A 21,024-nucleotide genomic window follows, 5' to 3' on the forward strand; every position below is an offset into this window, starting at 1 on the left:
TAAAAATGCAAGGAAAGATCCAGCTTGGAAGTATGGGGTAGAACATCAAGTACTTTGATTACAAATTTTGTGTGTTTTTATATGTGTTTGATGTATTAGACTTTGTGTTTGTTTTTATGACTATTGAATCTATGAACTTTTTCAGTTTTTGTAAGATATATAATTTTTATATTTATTTTTCTAATTCCACCTCGGTCTTACGCCTCGTTTCGCCTCGAGGCTTACGCCTCTTGAGGTGAAGGGAAAACGCCTCGAGGCTCGTGTCCGTATTTTTAAACCTTGCATGCAACACCCCAAAATATGTAAAAAATAAAAAGGGCTTATGAAAACTCACCTTGACTTAGTGCGGTAATGGTGAATCATGTACACAGATTATCCTAACACGATTATATGTATAATGTATAACGAATTTAACGAATACGGAAAAACTGTCTAATAGAGATTCGAGGTTTTTGATAAATTGAGATTGTTTGGGGGTGGGGGTTGTTTAATGTAAATATTTGAAGAAAATGCATGTATTTTTGCAAAAGAATGATAAAACGATTTATAAATAGTGACATAAACAATACGTAATTAATTTAATTTATAAACTATGATGGAGCCCGTGTGATACACGGGTGGTTAAAAAGTTAAATCTAATAATATATATATTAACATATCTTATGGATTCATAAGATATAAATAATTTTCTAAAATACATAGAGTTGTAAGAATAATTTGTATTTGCATTTTAAAGTAATAAAATGGAAGGTTGTGAATCTATACCAATTAAGAAAAAGGGAAGACTAACATCAATTTATCTTAGTTGAGTTGGTAAGCCATAAACATTTTAAAAGCAAGATAGTGAGTTCATTTCTCACCAACAACATATTTTTTATTTTATCATTCATGAAGGAAAAATTGTAAAAATAAAAACTTGTACACTTGGAGCCTATGTGGAGGGTCTAATTGAAAGATAGGTGGAAAAATTGTGTTGCTTTAATAATATAGTTATATTTGAATATAAAATAGGTTATAGGATCAAATATATTTTATTCTTAATATGAAAACAGTGAGAACCAACTTGTTATTATTAGGCTTGTTTTTATAATTGTTTGTTGTTATTTTTTGTCCGTGTTTGCTGATTTCCGAATATGAGACGTTATAAATACTTGTTGATTTACATTTTGTGGTTATTATTATGTTGTTATAAGTATTTGCTGTTATTATTTTGTTGCTAATTATGATTCTTTTATTGTTATTATTAGGTTTTTTCTTTATTATTATAACACATTGCTTATGCAGATTGATATTGTTTTCTACGTTCTCATTTTTGGTAAATTGTTATTGTTTCCTACGTTCTCATGTTAAGATTATTTTGTACATGAGCCTTCCCCTATCAAATATTATCCGACAAATGTATTGGTTTAATGCCAAGTTAATAAATATTAAGAGCTATATATGTTAACCAACTCTATTTGATAAAGTATATGGTGTCCTCAAATGGACTTTTTTTTAACACGTTGGTAAGAAAAACTATATATAGAGTAGTAAATTTTGTTTCTAAATCATTCGACATGACATGCATATATTTCATAATACATCCCTTACAAAACCCTAATAATAAAATATGTCAGTTTCTAAGTAATCATAATTTTAAAGGAATGATTAATTTATATTATTAACATAATTATTAGTAAAATCAGATCTTATTACATATATATAAATAATGTATTTTATAAATAGTTAATAAAAAAGAAAAGTAGTTCAGAATTTGGAAAAAATATTAATACAAAATAAAAGAAACAAGTCATCTTCATTCAACCCCCATAACTGATCCCAAACCCAATAACCAAAATTCAGTTTTTTTTGTGCCATACTATTGGGAAAAAAAAACTTATGGTATTGATTCATAATAAAGAGACAAGTAAATGAATGGCTTAAATACCTTAACTGATACATGATTCGGATAACGATGGCGCGGGAAGAGGGAGGGGGGCTAAATACATAATATAAAACAATTGGGTGAAGGAAAACACATCTGTCAACTTGGGTGTGCTTGAAAAAGAGGATAAGTCGGTAATTTAAAAGGGTCTAAAGAAAACATGGGTTTTAAGGTTAATAATGACAATTATTAATCAGTTTCATAACATAGTCAAAACTTTTTATGGTGAACCGACAATTTAGTTCATTCCAATTTAAATTTAAATTTAAATGAATGCAATAATTACTATAATTATTCCTATAATTCAACTTTCTTTAATTATCTATAAATCATAACCGCCTTATGTTTTAACTTTACGTGAATTTTCATTTAGTAATATAAATCACTTACTCTATAACAATCATCCAATATTACATATAATTTTCAGAATACAAAAATTATTGAATTTAACATAATGAAGTTGTTATATTTGAAAAGCATATTTTCTAATTATTAGCTTATTTAACCATTTATTAGGATTTAAAAATAATAATGATTTAAACCATTATTAACAATTAACATTATATTATTACGTCATAAGCACAACTTTAAATAGCCTCTCATAACAAAACAATATTAAGTTTACAAAATTTGAAAAACGGTTTCATTATCTAAATATTCGTATAAACACATTAAATTTTGGTTTTTCAACAATCGAAACGGGTCAGGTTTCGGGTTCAAAAAATTGACGAATGTCACACTTTACAAAATCATACAATAAGGGTCTGTTTGGTATGAGGTAATGGAATGGACGAGTGAATGGAATGGACAAGGTAATGGAATGGACAAAGGAATGAAATGGATCATTCCATTCCATTGCCTTGTTTGGTTACCATGTGGGAATAAAATGAATTATTACTTTGTATTGTTTGGTAAATAAGGGAAAAACGAAGGAATAAAATAAAGTTGGTGGCGGTGGGTGGCGACAGTAGTGGGTAGGTTGCGGGCGGTGGCGGTGATGGGCGGCTGAAGCGGTGGGTGGTGGCGGTTGGTGGTGGATGATGGCGACGGTGGCGGTAGTGGTGGGCAGCGACGACGACGGTGGCGATGGTATATGGCAATAGTGGTGGTAGTGGTTGGTGGGTGGTGGCAACGGTAGGTGGTGGGTGGCGGCGATGGTGGGAGGTGGCGGCAACGATGGTGGTGGTGGACGACGATGGCAGTGGGTAGTGGTAGCTGGCGGCAGGTCGCGGTTTTGGTGGACAACGGTTGTAACACCCCGACCAAAGGCGGATTATACATCGGGGCACCACATATTGTTTCATTACTCGTGACACTATTGGGTGTCAATATTTAATAAATACATTCATTCGCGCACGCGCAAAGTAGACACAAGATAACATAAAGCAACATAATTCAATATATTATAAGGCAAAATATTCGAACAACAATAACTTGTCTTGATACATTTTAATCTAGGTCCAAAAGTAAAAACGTCCTACGTGTCCACAAGCTCCAAATGTAGCTACAGCAAACCTGAACATGTGTTAAAATAAAACGTCAAACACTTGCGTGTTGGTGGGAAATCAAGTTTAATAGATAATAGATAACAATAAATCTGCGCGCAACATGTGTATGTCTGGTTTTCAACAAGGGTGTAATCCGATCGGGACCAACTCTAAGATTCATAGACTGCCAGTGCTCACAATTGAGCTCACAAACAAGAAAGACTGTGCAAGTGTAAACAAAAGAGAAAATCATAAACGATAGTTCTCCCGTGTTCATCTAATGGTACCATGAGAACTGCGGAATAGACCGACAAGACGGTTAATGATCCACACATACAAATAAACAGCCAAGTCTACGTCCTCAACACATGGGATACTGCGCGACTAAAGTTCATAAACAAGTTTAAGACTCTAAGTTTGTATGAACACATGAACATCCCAAAACATTAAAAATAAAAGGGGATTAGGTACGAGATTACTCACTTGATAAACGATGCGGTGTAAGATAAAGCAAGAACCAACTTTAAATAAGCACAAGTTAACCTATAATTAAAGATTATTGTTTTAATGATTTGTTTTAAGTCTTGATTATAAGTTAGCATAATTAATAAATAAATTATTATATATAATATATATTACCGGAAAAGCAGGGCAGAACAGGGAGGAAGACGGAGGCAGAGAGAGAGGAGACGGCAGAGAGAGCAAGAAGGAACAGGAGAGTTTAAGTGCTTTGTGTGTGTAGTGTTAGGAAATTAACATTATTATATATAGGGAAACCCTAGGGAACACAATCCCTAGAAAAGGGGAAAAGATCTCAAAAAGCAAAAGATTCCAAAAGCAAAAGATATCAAAAGATATGGCAGCTGCAGGAAACAAGGAAAAGCTGACAGGTAACAGTAAACAGGCATGGGCGGGTCAGATAAAGGTACTGGTCAAGCATGGGAAAAGCAGATCTCAAAAGATAATGTCAGTCACTTTTTCTGTCAACCAATGGGGTTGGTGCGCATGCTGCGCCAAAAGTGGCTTTTCAGACATAAAATAGGTCAGGTCAACAGCACAGAAGATAAGACAACACAAAAGCAAACAGGCTGGATAAAACAGAAGAAAAGATAAGTCTAGCGCGAGAAAGCTGCGCGCGAGAAGACTAAGGCGCGCCGCGGGAAGAATCACATTTCTTAGCGCGCCGCGGGAGGAACTACAATTCCTAGCGCGCCGCGGGAAGAACTATAATTCTTCGCGCGTCGTGGGATGAACTACGATTCTTAGCGCGCTGCGAGAAGAACTACAAATCCTTAGTGCGTTGCGGGAAGAACTACCGTTCTTAGCGCGCTGCGAGAAGAATTACAATTCTTAGCGCGCTGCGAGAAGAGTTCGTCTCGCGTATCGCTGGAACAGCTGGTCATCACGCAGGCTTCCTTGTAAGGAGTCTGGCGCGTGGAGCTGCGCAGACAACCTTAGGCGGGAAGAAACAAAGGACAAGGAGAGTTAGGAGAAAAAGAGGGAAACAAGGCTGAGGGGTTAAACAGGAGGGCGGGACGGCGACAAGAGAAAAGGAAGGCGGAAAGAAAGAGAGAGAAAGAGGCGGGAAGGAAAATATATTATTATTATTAAAAGTAAAATATAAGTATAAATAAATATTAAATCATAAAAGAAAGAGATCGGATAAGGGAAACGGGTACCTGGGTCGGGTCGGATCGGGGCAGATGTCACAGTCTCCCCTACTTTAAGAAATTTCGTCCCGAAATTTATCTCGAAGTAGGTTGCGCAGAGAACAGGTGCGGGTACTTGATCTTCATTTGATCTTCCCTTTCCCATGTAAACTCGGCTCCGCGCTTGGACTCCCAGCGAATTTTAACAATAGGGATGCGACTGCGCTTGGTTTGCTTAACCTCGCGATCCATAATCTCAACAGGCTTCTCAACGAAATGCATAGATTCATCAACTTGAACTTCATCAAGTGGAATGTGAAGGTTCTCGTCAGCTAAACACTTCTTGAGATTGGATACATGGAACGTTGGATGCACATTGCTGAGCGCGGGCGGCAGGTCAAGTCTGTAGGCAACTTTTCCTACACGCGCGAGAATCTTAAATGGTCCAACATATCGAGGAGCAAGCTTGCCTTTCTTCCCAAAGCGGACAACACCCCTCCAGGGCGACACTTTGAGGAGAACAAGATCACCAACTTGAAATTCGAGAGGCTTTCGCCTGCGATCTGCGTAACTCTTCTGTCGGCTTCTAGCAGTCAGCAGATGATCACGGATCTTGGCGATTTTATCGGTTGTCTCTTGAACAAGTTCGGGTCCTGTGATTTGAGTTTCACCCACTTCGCTCCAACAAATCGGGGAGCGGCACTTACGACCGTAAAGTGCTTCAAATGGGGCCATACCGATACTGGAATGATAGCTGTTATTATAAGAGAACTCGATCAAAGGCAGGTGCGAATCCCAATTACCTCCAAAATCAAGAACACAAGATCGGAGCATATCCTCAAGAGTTTGAATAGTTCGCTCAGACTGACCGTCAGTCTGAGGATGATATGCCGTACTCATGTCCAAGCGAGTTCCTAGCGCAGATTGGAGAGATTTCCAAAAGGAGATATAAAACGGCCATCGCGATCGGATATGATGCTCAAAGGAGTACCATGACGGCAGACAATCTCCTTGACATAAAGCTGCGCGAGTTGCTCAACACGGTAGTTTTCACGAATGGGCAGAAAGTGAGCAGACTTAGTCAAACGATCCACTATTACCCAAATGCTATCATGTTTGCTTGCTGTCAAAGGTAACTTGGTAATAAAGTCCATCGCTATACCTTCCCATTTCCACGTAGGAATTTCTGGTTGTTCGAGCAAACCAGATGGGCGTTGATGTTCAGCTTTTACCTTAGAACAAGTCAGGCATTTAGCTACGAACACAGCGATATCCTTTTTCATACCGGGCCACCAATAAGTAATGCGCAAATCCTTGTACATCTTATCAGCGCCGGGATGAATAGAATACCGAGATTTGTGCGCTTCACTCAGGATATCAGCGCGAAGATTCTCATCAAAGGGAATCCAGATGCGATTAAGATAACAGAGAATTCCACTCAGATTGGGCACAAAATGCGCTTCCGCGCCACACGCTAACTCGGCGCGAAGGTTACCATTACTGATGGATGCGCGCTGCGCGTCACGAATGCGCGATTCAAGGTTGCTTTGGATCGGCGCGAAGTGAAGCTGCGTGCGCGGCAAGATACAGTTAAGCTGGCAGGGTTTTCGGCTGAGCGCATCGGCTACCACATTAGCCTTACCAGGATGATACCGGATCTCACAATCGTAATCGCTGATGAGTTCGTTCCATCGGCGTTGCCTCATGTTAAGTTCCTTCTGATCAAAGATATGCTGAAGGCTTTTATGGTCAGTGTAGAGGATACACTTAGTACCATAAAGGTAGTGTCTCCAGATCTTCAAGGCAAATACGACTGCACCAAGTTCGAGATCGTGAGTCGTATAATTCTTTTCATGAACCTTAAGTTGCCTTGATGCGTAAGCGATAACCTTGCCTCGTTGCATAAGAACACAACCGAGACCTTGGTTGGAGGCATCGCAGTACACGACAAAATCTTCATTACCCTCAGGTAACGCAAGGACAGGAGCTTCACACAACAAACGCTTGAGCGTCAGAAAGGCTTCTTCTTGCTTCGAGCCCCAAATATACGGTTTACCTTTGTGCGTTAGAGCTGTTAAAGGCAATGCGATCTTTGAGAAGTTCGAAATAAAGCGCCGGTAATAACCAGCTAAGCCCAGAAAGGAACGGATTTCGGTAGGAGTGGATGGCGTAATCCAGTTCTTGATTGCTTCAATTTTGGATGGGTCGACATGGATACCCATCTTGTTAACAACATGGCCAAGAAACTGTACTTCATCTGACCAGAATTCACACTTGGAGAGCTTAGCATAGAGCTGCTCGGTTTGAAGCTTTTGCAATACCAATCGAAGATGTTGCTCATGCTCGGCCTTGGTCTTAGAATAAATCAGAACGTCATCGATAAACACAATCACGAATTTATCCAAGAAAGGCCTACACACCCGATTCATTAGATCCATGAAAACGGCGGGTGCGTTGGTTAAACCGAAGGACATGACCAAGAATTCAAAATGGCCATAACGAGTTCGAAAAGCAGTCTTCGGAACATCTTCATCGCGGATGCGCAACTGGTGATAGCCAGAGCGGAGATCAATCTTGGAAAAACAAGAGGCACCTTGGAGTTGATCGAAGAGGTCGTCAATACGCGGTAAGGGATACCGGTTCTTAATGGTGAGTTTGTTCAACTCGCGGTAATCAATACACATGCGAAATGATCCATCTTTCTTTTTAACGAACAACACCGGAGCACCCCAGGGCGAAGAGCTAGGGCGGATGAATCCTTTAACAGTCAACTCTTGAAGTTGGCTTGCCAATTCTTGCATCTCAGCGGGCGCAAGACGGTAAGGAGATTTGGCTACGGGGGAAGCACCAGGGACAAGATCAATACGGAACTCGACTTCACGAGCGGGAGGGATACCAGGAAGATCATCAGGAAAAACTTCAGGGAAATCACGCACAACAGGGATATCGCGAAGCTTCTTCTCTTCAGCAGGTTTAACCACATGGGCTAAGAATGCAATACACCTTTTCCGCATGAGCCTTCGGGCTTCGGCGCAAGACATAAGTTTAAGACCGCGGGAGGGTTTCTCGCCGTAGATGTGAAGATCACCATTTTCTCGAGGTATGCGAATCATCTTCTTGGCGCAAATAACTTCGGCGCGATTATGCGTAAGCCAGTCCATACCAATGATAACATCAAAGCTTCCAAGAGGCATGGGGATGAGGTCGATTAGAAAATCGTTTTCGTTAAGGTTAAGCGTGCAATCCTTAATCACGGAGTTAATTAAAACAGTTTCGCCATTAGCCAATTCAACTGAAAAATTTTCTTTTAAATCGTTGCGCGGTCGCGCAAGCTTCTGCTCAAACGCGCGAGAAATAAAACTTCGATCGGCGCCAGTATCAAAAAGTACAGAAGCATAAAATCCGTTAAGCAAAAATGTACCATTAACTACGTCATTATTCGCTTGCGCTAGGTGCGCGGTTATGTTAAAAGCTCGTCCGCGCGTCACTTGGTTCGAAATCTGGTTCACCGGATTCGCTTGCGTAATCTGAACTTGTAGTCTCGGGCACGCGTTCCGGAAATGACTGGGATCACCGCAGTTGAAGCACGATCTGGGTCGTGGGTTTTGGTAGGTTGGTTGTGGGTTCTGCGGGTAGACTGGTGGTGTTGGCGCAATTGGATTGGCGGGAAGGACTCTACAGTTTTCTGCAAGGTGACCAGCGCGGCCACATCGGTTACAAAGTCGACATGGGACTTGAGGTGGGTGGTGGAGTCTACAGGTTGGGCAAAAGGGGTGGTTTCCTGTGTAAGGTTTCTTAGTTGGCGGGGCAGGGAGTGCGGGATTGGTTAGGGCATAGTTGTGGACTATAGGGGGAGTTGGGTAGGTTGACAGTGGGTTAAGAGTGTGTACTAGGGGTTGGTAGGTGGGTTGCTGGACAATGGGCGGGTTGGTAAGCGCATAAACTTGTCTGCGCCTACGCTTCGGGTTATGGTTTGAGGGTTCTGGTTTGGTTTCTGTTGGTTCTGGGACAGTCCTGGTGGGTTTGGTCTTCTCAGATCCCCGTAGAAACAGGGTTCCTGCTCTAACATGGTTGTCGCTGAGCACAGCGGCCAACTCGATGGCGTCAGATAGGGTTACTGGGTTTCTGGCCCATACAGAATCTTGAATTTCCATGGGGAGACCCCCAAGGAATTTCTCTATGGCTCGGCGGGAAGGGGTAACAAGGTGAGGGACAAGCAGGCTTAGTTCATGGAAACGCGTCGCGTACTCGCGCGCTTCGCCACTGTATTGCTTAAGATTCCAAAATTCTTCCTCCAGGCGCTTAACTTCGTTGGGAGGGCAGAATTCTCGCGTCAGAATTTCTTTGAATTCCTCCCAGGGCATGCTAGAAGCAGTTTCTGCGCTACGCGCATGAGCTACTCCATTCCACCATGTAAGCGCTCTAGATTCCAGGACACTGGAAGCATATAGGGTTCGTCTGTCTGAGGGGCATTGGGTGTGGAGGAAAGTGTTTTCTATTTTCTCAAGCCACTGGAGCATCACGGTGGCTCCTTCAAGACCTGTGAACTTTGGAGGGTTACCCGCATTAAAGGACTTAATGTTGTAACCGGAGGTATTGTTTTGGCTCAAAGCTTGGGCTATTGCGGCGGCCATTTCCTGGGAACGTTGCAGCGAACGTCTGCGCGAGGCTTCTCTCCTCTGATGTCGGCGAGATAGCGGAGGCATTCTATAAAAGTTTTAATTTTTGTTAATATCTTGGTTTTAGCGCAAAGTATAACCTCGAATAGCTTGGTTTCGCGGAGTCAGTTACTGTCAAAAGTTAAAGTAAAATAAATGACCCTAAATGCAGACTTAATAAAGGTAACAAATTCGAATCAAGAATCGACAATTCATGTATCACCATGACTTTCCGAATTCCCAATTTAAAATATACGAGCAAACGAGTATTGGGGATTGACGATTCATGTATCACCATGACTTTTCAATCTTCAATATAAAATATACAAGAAAATGAGTATTGGAGGTTGACAATTCATGTATCACCATGACTTTTCAAGTCTCCAACCTCAGAACATAATCGTAAATGGAAGTTGAAAATCAACTATTCATGTATCACCATGACTTTTCGGATTTTCAAATCCAACAAACGAATATGTAAGTAGAATCAATAAAAATCGAAATTCAACAAAAATCGAAATATCGCGGAATAAAACATAAAATCATATACTGCGTCTGCGCAAGCATATTTATAAATAACGAGTAATTAACAATAAGCGCGCAAACATGAGATATCTCTCATGCGCGAGAAGGGACTCTTAGGTATTCTAGGCCGTTACGTCTAACCACCTATCCTAAAGTCAACGAGCTCTGATACCAATCTGTAACACCCCGACCAAAGGCGGATTATACATCGGGGCACCACATATTGTTTCATTACTCGTGACACTATTGGGTGTCAATATTTAATAAATACATTCATTCGCGCACGCGCAAAGTAGACACAAGATAACATAAAGCAACATAATTCAATATATTATAAGGCAAAATATTCGAACAACAATAACTTGTCTTGATACATTTTAATCTAGGTCCAAAAGTAAAAACGTCCTACGTGTCCACAAGCTCCAAATGTAGCTACAGCAAACCTGAACATGTGTTAAAATAAAACGTCAAACACTTGCGTGTTGGTGAGAAATCAAGTTTAATAGATAATAGATAACAATAAATCTGCGCGCAACATGTGTATGTCTGGTTTTCAACAAGGGTGTAATCCGATCGGGACCAACTCTAAGATTCATAGACTGCCAGTGCTCACAATTGAGCTCACAAACAAGAAAGACTGTGCAAGTGTAAACAAAAGAGAAAATCATAAACGATAGTTCTCCCGTGTTCATCTAATGGTACCATGAGAACTGCGGAATAGACCGACAAGACGGTTAATGATCCACACATACAAATAAACAGCCAAGTCTACGTCCTCAACACATGGGATACTGCGCGACTAAAGTTCATAAACAAGTTTAAGACTCTAAGTTTGTATGAACACATGAACATCCCAAAACATTAAAAATAAAAGGGGATTAGGTACGAGATTACTCACTTGATAAACGATGCGGTGTAAGATAAAGCAAGAACTAACTTTAAACAAGCACAAGTTAACCTATAATTAAAGATTATTGTTTTAATGATTTGTTTTAAGTCTTGATTATAAGTTAGCATAATTAATAAATAAATTATTATATATAATATATATTACCGGAAAAGCAGGGCAGAACAGGGAGGAAGACGGAGGCAGAGAGAGAGGAGACGGCAGAGAGAGCAAGAAGGAACAGGAGAGTTTAAGTGCTTTGTGTGTGTAGTGTTAGGAAATTAACATTATTATATATAGGGAAACCCTAGGGAACACAATCCCTAGAAAAGGGGAAAAGATCTCAAAAAGCAAAAGATTCCAAAAGCAAAAGATATCAAAAGATATGGCAGCTGCAGGAAACAAGGAAAAGCTGACAGGTAACAGTAAACAGGCATGGGCGGGTCAGATAAAGGTACTGGTCAAGCATGGGAAAAGCAGATCTCAAAAGATAATGTCAGTCACTTTTTCTGTCAACCAATGGGGTTGGTGCGTATGCTGCGCCAAAAGTGGCTTTTCAGACATAAAATAGGTCAGGTCAACAGCACAGAAGATAAGACAACACAAAAGCAAACAGGCTGGATAAAACAGAAGAAAAGATAAGTCTAGCGCGAGAAGACTAAGGCGCGCCGCGGGAAGAATCACATTTCTTAGCGCGCCGCGGGAGGAACTACAATTCCTAGCGCGCCGCGGGAAGAACTATAATTCTTCGCACGTCGTGGGATGAACTACGATTCTTAGCGCGCTGCGAGAAGAACTACAAATCCTTAGCGCGTTGCGGGAAGAACTACCGTTCTTAGCGCGCTGCGAGAAGAATTACAATTCTTAGCGCACTGCGAGAAGAGTTCGTCTCGCGTATCGCTGGAACAGCTGGTCATCACGCAGGCTTCCTTGTAAGGAGTCTGGCGCGTGGAGCTGCGCAGACAACCTTAGGCGGGAAGAAACAAAGGACAAGGAGAGTTAGGAGAAAAAGAGGGAAACAAGGCTGAGGGGTTAAACAGGAGGGCGGGACGGCGACAAGAGAAAAGGAAGGCGGAAAGAAAGAGAGAGAAAGAGGCGGGAAGGAAAATATATTATTATTATTAAAAGTAAAATATAAGTATAAATAAATATTAAATCATAAAAGAAAGAGATCGGATAAGGGAAACGGGTACCTGGGTCGGGTCGGATCGGGGCAGATGTCACAACGGTGGTGGCGTTGGGCGATGGGTGGTAATGGGCGACGACAGTGGTGGTTGGTGGCGTTGGTTAATGGTCGTGGTGGTGGGCGGCGGTCACAGTGGTGATCGGTGGTGGTTGGTGGGCGACGGGCGGTGGTAGACGACAGTGGTGGGTGGCGATGATGGTGGAGGTGGTGGGCGGTGGGTGGCGACAGCGGTGGTGGTTGGCGATGGTGGTGGAGGTGGTGGGCGGTGGGTGGCGACGGCAGCGGTGTTGGTCTCGTTGGCTGTGGTGAGTGGTGGTGGGCGACGGTTGGTGGGTGGTGGCGGCGGTGGTGGTGGGTGGTGGCGACAACGGCGGTGGTGGTCGTGGTTGTTGTGGGACGGTCGTGGAGGTGATATAAGGTGAAAAAGATGATGGAATGAAAAAAAAACAAGGGTGATGAATAGAATGAATTTAGGGTGTTTTAGAGGGAATGGAATGAACTAGGGAATAGGTGATTCCATTCATTTGATTAACCAGACACACATTTTTTCATTTCCTCATAATGATCCATTCCGTTATGCCTCTCATTCCTACATACCAAACGCTACCTAAGAACGTGAATGATCAATTATCAATTTTATCAATCATCTCATATAACTAACAACGGGTCATGAAATATTCATATTAAATGGGTCATAGGTTATAAGATATAGTAAATTGGTGCATTCAATAAGAGGTTTTTTTAATTAATATAGAATTATTTTAATAGTAAGAAATTCTAAGATTGCAAGTTATTTATGGAAAATGGTCAAGCTAACCAATAAGAAAGGATCATGTGTCCAAAAATGGTCTTGCTTTAGTATAATATATATAGATCCATAAGGTATATTATTTATAGTATTAAGAACATGTCTGGGATTGACTTTGAAAAATATTTATTGGTTAATTGGTGTTTCAAAAAGCCAATAAATTAAAATGTGTTTGGAAATCACAAAAATCGTTCTTACTTTAGCCTTTTGAAATGGTTAAAAAATAATTTTTCAAAAACCTCAAATCATGGCTTTTCAAAAAAGTCAATAAGCATTTTTTAAACTCAATCACAAGCATGCTCTAAATTTAACTTTTTTGTTGTATTTTGTTAAATCACATGTGTATCACACGGGCTCTATTATAGTCGTTAATTGTAAATAAAAATATAACTCTTGTAATATCTTATTATTATATATTACAATTGAGAACTTTGGTGCCGCCAAGCTTCTCATTGGGCCACATGGTGGTACCATATTGGTCAAGACATTTTTTTGTTTTTGTTTTACTTCCGATATTGTAACAAAAGTAATGAAAATCGATCTAATGACAATTTTGTTTTCCTTTTATTTGTTTTAGTTCTGATACCGTAACGGACGTGACGAAAACCGACTGAATTCGTGTAGACTCAACGCGTTTTGTTTTAGTTCTGGTACCGTAATGAGTTAAGGAAACCGACCGAATGCCAGTTTTGTATCTGTTTTTTTAGTTCCGTTACCATAATGAATGTGATGAAAAACGGCCGAATTTGCGTAGACTCACCGCCTCAACGTCCGGGATCGACAACTCTTGGGTTTTACTAATGCCCGAGTTTTACTAGACTAATGCCACCTCATTGGTCCCCCTCAATTTTCATATATTTTTGGGTTTTTGTTCCGGTATCATAACGCATGTAATCAAAACCGACCAAATTCACATCAAATTAACGTCTGAACGCTTGGGGACCGACGGCGCTTGTGTTTTATTACCGCCCGAGTTTTACCTACCTGCCCGGCGCGTTGCGCCAGGTGAAAACACTAGTTAATGTATAATTACCATTTTAGAAAGCTTTTTAACAAAAAAAAAAAAGTGTTTATAGATCATCCCAGCCCATTCGATGTATACTGAAAAACCCCATTATCATTTTTAGTTAAATAAACTAATATACTATCTAGAAAATGCTAGGAATCTTCCTCCGTACTAAATTTAACTATTCATCAGTTTATTATTCTTGATCTAGATCTTATGATCAAGATTTTATGTTATTCGTACCAAGTTTCAATGGTTTTGCGTTCTTGACATACAACATAACATGAGAATTTCGTAACTGATTTTTGTTAGTACCACATTTAATAAAGAATCACTTTTACTGTTTACATGCAAAAATTTATAGAATTAATAAATTCTTGTATGTAGTGTTTTTAGATAGTGTCATGTGTCCAAATATTTCTAGAGTTACATAAACTAGTAAAAAAATGGTTTGTAGGTTAATGGTATTGTGTTTGTTTAGACGAAGTCCTTTTTAGGTAAATAATTGTGAGGGTTCAAATCTCATAGCGGATAAAAATGATGTATTAATTGTCATTTGAAAAAAACATAAACTTGTATGTGGTGTTACATTGATTTATTTTTCATAGTAAAACAAACTATACAGAGTTCAAATTCTATATAGCTAACCAATCCAGTATTTTTTATGACTATGCCATGGGAGCACACGGGGAACTACAACGTGTTCATAAGATTCAATTTTAGTTCTTCTACGGTATATTATTAAACAATGGTTAGTATATATCATGATTAATTTAAACCATTTTTTTCTATTATCTAGAGATTTTCATAGATTCATTATGATTTTCTAGTACCTTTTAAGATACCATTAGATTTTCTAGTACCTTTTGTACTTCAGCATAGTAATATACTAACATGGCTTTGTTTTTTTAGAACGACTTTCATGTATTTAGATAACTGCACCATTCAAATTTGTACTTGGCAGTCGTTGTGCCACCATAAGAGCAGAACTCTCTGGCGTAACACACTATGTGACGAAAACCCAGGTGGAGTTAGGGTTCGAACTGACAACCTTTGCAGGCCTAGCTCAAATCTTTCATTGCCAATATCCATCTAAAAGTAACACAAGTGGGATTCGAACTTGAGTCTTTACTGAAGAACCCAAGCCTTTTACCACTAAGCCACAAGGCTCATCTTAATTCTTTTATAATGAGTTGTTTATTTAATATAAATCTAAATGGTCCATCAGCCTTTATATTTTATTTTTGAGTCTATAAACCATTTGATATTATTTCTTCCATCTTGTAAGTTACATCAGATGATTTTGGCAAGTGAAAACTGACTAAAGGTATATCTTATTATGTTGATCGATGTAGCATACACTTACAGTATATAGATACATATACATAAGAACAAAATTAAGGTAAATCATATATGATGACTTTCTTCCGAAGGTTGTGCAATGTGTGAAAAATTGGATACGACTCCAATCGAAGCGTTATATCATTGCATTCTTGCCACGTGTTGATGGTAAAACCATTATCACGACAAATCAGTCTCTTCAGTTTAATTATGGCTTCATACTAACATAATAAACATTGTTTTTATGAGATTTTTTAGTTGAATTATCTTTTATTTTTTTGGTTAGAAAACCTTTTTTTTTTTTTTTGCTAGGCATGTAGTCAATGCCAGTCATATAAAAAAATATTTATTCTGAGACAAATTTTCATCAGTTATTACATCACATGACATAAAGTCTTCATTCTTGAACTTGATGTTGAGTGTTGCATTGTAGAATTGGGATTCGATATATATAATCTACGTGGAAGAGTTCTGTAAACATACATAAAAATAACAATTACTCACAAGATCCAATTACTAAAAACGTAGCTTCTGCATAATATTTAATTGTACCCGTCGGAATCCAAATTATATAGAAAAAGACGAGTAAGATAGCAAAAATCATATGAGTTACAGCTAGGGAATAATACTCTAACCAAAGGCACTTAACGTAAAAATGTTAAAAAATATATATATATATATATATATATATATATATATATATATATATATATATATATATATATATATAATTTTGAATATTTGGCGTGCTACTCCGAGAGATTTTCAAAAGATTTATTTATAGGAGTATCCCACTTTGATGAGTGGTAAATTGGTCAGCATGTAAAATAATATGTTATGGCTTCAATTCATGTAGAGTGCAACATTTAGTTTGTTAAAACAAATTTAGCTAGATTATACTCTTGTATTTCCTTTAATATAAATTTATTCTCTTGTCAACATGTGATAAAGATTCTAAAATCCTGACTCCTTTCTACACCTGTATAAAGAATACTTGTTTTAACCAACTCTAAACACTTTTCTTCTTCTTCTTGTCTTTAGCGTGGTTATAGCAACTACTAAAATTAATCATTAACTAACCGATATATTTGCGGTTAAAAGTTGGATCATATCATGTTCGGGAGGTCATGAAAGAGCATTTCGTAAAGCCTTTAGGATATAGTTGATGCTAATGATTGATTGATTGATTGTTGCGGTTGAACTCAACTCTTGATATTTTACCAAAAATACTATCCTTCTTATTAAGTAACTATTTGTTCATATTTGGCTTATTCCAAACAACAAATACAATAATTACTAAATAAAATCGCTATCATTGTTACTTTTAATAATTCAACATGCTCTTTAAAATATCTTTTACAACCAAACCTAATTTAACCAAACCCCAAAAGATCTACAATAATTACACGACCTAATCTAACCCGTCCATATAATCTCCCTTATTATATGGTAAGATGGTTTGATGTAGAATAGGAAGTCAACGATTCAATTCCTGTATAATGTAACATTAAGTCGTCCAGAAAAAAATACCGAGTAAATTTAGGAGACAACGAGTCAATTTTCTAATTAACTAGTATTCAATTCAAATTTTCTAATTAAGCTTAAACCTAAAGTGTCCAATACTAAATTATTTTTCTGATTGTATAATTAGGTGTCACCAGTTAATGACTAATGACAATAACAAATAAAGTTAAAACTTCCCAATATAAAATACAGCCGACAAAGACGCTATTATTTTTATATCAAATAAAACTACAATAACATCCCTTAACATCCCTTTGGGACAAACAATTGTTACAACACCACACCTTGAAGAGCACCAATCTCTACAAGTCTTGATCCAAGATCACCACTCAAATGAATCGCCACCAAGTTCTCTAACCCACCCACAAAATCCCCGCCTATAAACACCGCGGGACTGACCGCATCACCGCCATCATGAAACGCAGCAAGATCGGCTATCTCATCCTCCTCTAGCTCAATAACGGTAGGGTAAACACCTATGGAATAAAACAAACGTTTCATAACGTCACACATGTAACATCCGGAGCGGCTGAATATGACGACAGGGCTTTCGTTAACGAGGCGTCGGATACGCGTGTGGGTGGACTCGGAGATGTCGATAGCGAGTGGGGAGGTGGTGGTTGGAGAGAGTTGTAAAGTGAATTCGGGGGTGTAGGTCCGGAGGCCTTGCATGGTGTGGTGTAGGAAATTATGGAATGTGTGAAGGTGGATTTATAGCCGATGGATGTGTGTCTATGTATAATGGGACTGATTTGTTACGTCATGAAAAGGTGGAGGTGTTACGTAGTTTGTACTCTTACGACACCTTTACCCGGAAGTGGTGTACGCAGATTATTGGTGAATAACAACTACTTGAATAATATTAAGTGCCTAAACCTATGCATGATAACGCGTGTCATATTAGTTTAAATCATTATTAATGGAAACAAGTATTGTATAGTGTCTACTCTACTACATGAGTAAAAGCATAAACATGACTAATGACTAATGTATGTGTATCTATGCATGGTTGTATAGGCATTAGACATGGAGTGAAAATCGCAGGTGAAAGGGACAAACCGCAACATACAGTAGAAACTCGATAAATTAATAATCGATTATTTAATAAACTCTCTAAGATAATATTTTTTGTCGGTCCCGACTCGGGGATATGATGCTAAATTAATAATTGGCTAAAATTATAAGATAATACATTTTTGATAATTTCTTTAGACCCCATATAAAATATAAATTAATAATTCCTTATATATAACATATTACATGAATGATTTATGAAGGTTTCTTGAAAAATGACTCAATTGTCTTTTGTTTTTTGTTAAAATCAATTTTCCCTTGAATCTCGTCTTTTGTCTTTTGTTATTTTCTCATAGCTCAACAAAAAATTGTTCAATGTCGTCTGTTATTCTTGCAATTGCTTTTGAGTAAGACTTGGATTATCCTTGCTGTGCTTGCATAATACTCTTCGAATCTCGTCTGTTATTGTTGTTTCACACCTTTAAGATGGGAAGCCATGTTGTGTGTATGATTTGTTTGTGTTAACCTATTTTGATCTTGTATTTATATAGAAAATATTTTTAATGTCCATAAAGTGATACATTGAACACAAGAAACATAATAAGGTGGGAGATTGAAGATTTCTTTCAAATTGGGTTGTTCATTTGATATACATGCATTGTATACAATAATTAAGTGGAAGTTTGAAAGGTGTTTGTAAACTAAGTATTCTACTATAAATTAATAAAATATTAATTAATATATAAATTAATAATTATTAATTTATCAATTAATTAATAACTCTTTTAATTAATAAATTTTGATGGTTCCAAATGTATTATTTTATAGAGTTTCTACTGTAAGCGTCAAAGTGGCTAAAGGGATTTTATATTTCAGATAATGTTGGTGTGTTATGATGGGATGAAAGGTTAATATTACTATGAGATGACGTACGTAGATATAAATGATTGGTAAGTTTATTAATTAAAAATAAGAAAATAATAAAAAAAAGCAAACGACACTCACTGGACTTACGGAGGCTGTCATTGCGCTCTTCAGCACCACATGTATCGTGGTGTTTAGCACCCAAAGCATGCCAACATGCTTTTGGTGCCCACTTTCACGCTCAATTACACTAGGCGTTACATAGTTAAATAAATGATTATTTTTATTTTGCTATATCCTTTATGAAGAGGTATGTACCCGCCTCAACACCAAGCAAGGCGGGTCAACCCACAAGATAAAGACATTATGAAGGCACAAAGCCAAAACCCAGGCGCATCGCGCATACAAAACATGCTCAGGCATCATATGCTCGCGCATAACATATGCGCGCGGCGCATATCGCATGCTCTTGCACATCACATATGCTCGCGTGTCACATATGCGCGTGGCGCACCAGCGCGCGGCGCATATCACACGCTCGTGCATATCACACCTGCGCATGAAATATCTGCGCGTGAGAATAAAAAGAAGACTTCGCGCATCCTCAGGATGGGCGCATATCACACGTGCACATAATCAACCTCGTCCTTATCCAAATCAGGATCAGGGCAACCTTGATTGTGCACGTCAGACACTCTTCTAGAAGGCATCTTTTTAAGGAATAAGAATATGCTGATGTTGACAGCTGCCAAATGAAAGGTCGACAACTCAGCATGACACATGTGCTACCACATGATTTCAACCAACGAGAAAGCGCCAGGTGTCCCAGAGGACACGTGGCGCAGTGCGATTGGAGGAGGCCAACGAGGCTGAGCCCAGCCAGTGGAAACCCTAGCACTATAAATACAGCATCAACTCCACTTTGATGACACATTCATTTCACACTCAATCATTGACAGTTACAAGCAGTGATATCACATTCAATCATATTGAATTATATTCACTCACAGTCAGTTACAGAAAAAACACACAGTCACACAATCAAGAGTATTCAGCGATTCAGCAATACTCTTGAGATTTCACTGACTCACACTTTATTATCTTCTCCACAAAGATACTGATTCTCACGCCGGAGGGTTACCCCAAAGAGGACCCCTCTGTCCCTTTCTGAGGGGTAAGTAACGGCGCTGTTCATTTTGTAGGTGGAAGAACACGGATTCAAAGGAACCATCGGTGAAACAGTTTAATCATACCCGAGGAAAGTAGATCTGCTACCAGTGAGTAGATCCACGTTTCTTCATTGGCGCCATCCACTGTTACAAACGGCAATCAGATCTCATCCAGATCTACGAAAAAAATCAATCACCATGGTTTCTGGAGTTCGTAACGTTGATCAAGCTCTGGAGGATATTGAACGTGAGGGTGTTAACGACGGACAGCAGGTTCTGAGGGTTCCGCGTGATTATACGCGTACCACCAGCAGCCGTCCCTTCGTCACAACCCCTCACGGCCAGACTGAAACTCCTCCAGACGATCACACGTTACAAAATATGGCCGGCGCGAAGCTGAAAGGACCAATGGGTCCAGAAGATGAAGCAAACGATCCGAATGAATGGCTCATAAATGAGCAGCGGCGTCTGATGGAAAAGTACACTGAAATGATCAAACAGAAGAAGCTAGCCGACCAAACACAAAGGCAAGCGATTGATAAGCAGCCTACAAAAAGGCCGCGCGCGCCGGAAGAAGGGCATTCTGTTCACACTGCACACACTGAGTTCAGTGATGAAGAAGTGCATAGCATGAGGAAGACAAGGGATACTCATGCAGGAGGCTCGCAGCTCCGCGCGCCTGTGAACATGGCGCCTGGGGCCAGAGCAGATCTGGATCTGCACATGCCATACAGCCCACCGGTCAGAGGGCAAGTTGACGTAACCACACCCTACAGACCAGCCATCCTGGTAAAACACTCAAAGTTTACTGCGCGCATCGCGCAGGCTCCCATCCAGCACAAGACCAAGATGCCAAGTGGTCTGGGCAAATATGATGGCACAACAGATCCAAATGACTTTTTGCAGGGTTTCTATAACACGGGAAACCTAGAGAGCTGGACGATGCCAACATGGTGTCATATGTTTGCTCGCTGCCTCACGGG

The 21,024-nt window shown here is 39.2% G+C and overlaps 1 pseudogene; it reads right to left on the bottom strand.

The window, feature by feature from the left end:
* Nucleotides 1–17,264: 17,264 nt before the first annotated feature.
* LOC143542991 (glutaredoxin-C6 pseudogene) lies at nucleotides 17,265–17,666 on the bottom strand (annotated as a pseudogene).
* Between the last annotated feature and the right edge of the window lie 3,358 nt (nucleotides 17,667–21,024).

The sequence above is a fragment of the Bidens hawaiensis genome, unplaced genomic scaffold, assembly GCF_021521415.1.
Source record: "Bidens hawaiensis isolate Kalapana, Puna unplaced genomic scaffold, B.hawaiensis_p1.1 tig00013007_1, whole genome shotgun sequence".
Taxonomy (NCBI): domain Eukaryota; kingdom Viridiplantae; phylum Streptophyta; class Magnoliopsida; order Asterales; family Asteraceae; genus Bidens; species Bidens hawaiensis.